We start from the raw sequence: 1,412 nt of genomic DNA on the forward strand, positions 1-1,412 counted from the left end.
AAAAAAAACATGGATGTGAAATCTTAGGCGGATTACAACTTTCACTTTTCTGTCGGGCCTACCGTAAGCAGTAACAGTGGCCAGCGCATGAATTATGAATGCCTTTAACATATTTCTTTCTTATCCATCTATAAAAAAGTGCATTATTTTCCATGGTAACGCCCCTTAGTTAATTTATTCTTGCCCGCAGCCACCGCACTTGAACAGCTGCACTTGCCCAGCGCTTGCCATTACCCAGCCAACCTGGGTGATAATAATTACGATGATATCGTCCACCCGTAAGCGATTTGGTCATTTTGGTGGATGGTGAGAAACGCCCGATTAGTGACTGTTTGCTTGCAATACTACATGTAGATGAGTGGTACAAAAATATTAGTCTCCCTGTTAATAAATTTGGCAAAAGTGGGCACTGGCTATACAAAGGCTGAGAAGCACCGCACTAGCCCACCATACATCCCCATGAAGTTGGACATCATCCGATTCTTTTTTTGCTTCGCTGTGACACGAGTAGTTTTTCAAAGTTAACTTTTCTCTTTTATTCATCGTTTCAACTATACGAGCAGGAAACTTTTTGTAAAAACATTATGGTGACCAGTTTGAAATACCAGTACTCCGGCGGTTACTGCAATGTGACAGAAAGGACTAGACTAATTTTGTATTAAATTGAGTCGTTACTTTTCTTGCAACTTTGGACTTTTTTTCTGAGCTCATTCGCTCGATATTTTGAAGTGCTCGTTGGTAGAAGATTGAGACTCTTCAGTTGTCCTTTAAAAAAATTCCCTTCCAATGCACACTCCATACAAACACACAGTTAAGAAAAGGTACCCATGCATGACCTCGCAGAATGCCATCCCTTCAATCAGAGATCGCAAATAATCATTACTTTTTAACTGCTAATTACATGTATTAGATTAATGGGATAACGTTTACCATAGGTATCTAACTTCCACTATCATACATCTGTTGCTCTCTGTCATATCACATTGAAATATCATCAAACCAGATTTGAGCGGAAGCATTGCTACCCAGTATATTTGTAACTCAGAATGATTGTTGTTGTTGTTGTTTGTTGTTGTTTGTTTATTTAATTTTACTTCATTATTATTATTCGTCAACAGAGCTTCAAAGAGCGACATCAGAGGCTCTGACGACGAGGAAGAGTACAGAGACTGTTGCATCATGGCATGTGTGTGGACCTGTCTTTGCTGCTGTCGCCCTGAAAAATTTAACTGATAATAATATACTGTAAATAATAACTAAAACGGAAAGTGTCGTAGCTTTCATTCCAGTGCCTTGATGAAATGTCTTACATGACTTGCATTTAATTTGTAAAATCAAAATAAAGTATGCGCTCAAACATGTCTATTCCATCGTCTGTTTTTGAAATATGTGTACTTCAGAGAGAGAGAGAG

The sequence above is a fragment of the Aplysia californica genome, unplaced genomic scaffold (genome assembly GCF_000002075.1).
Source record: "Aplysia californica isolate F4 #8 unplaced genomic scaffold, AplCal3.0 scaffold00088, whole genome shotgun sequence".
In the NCBI taxonomy this organism is placed as follows: Eukaryota; Metazoa; Mollusca; class Gastropoda; order Aplysiida; family Aplysiidae; genus Aplysia; species Aplysia californica.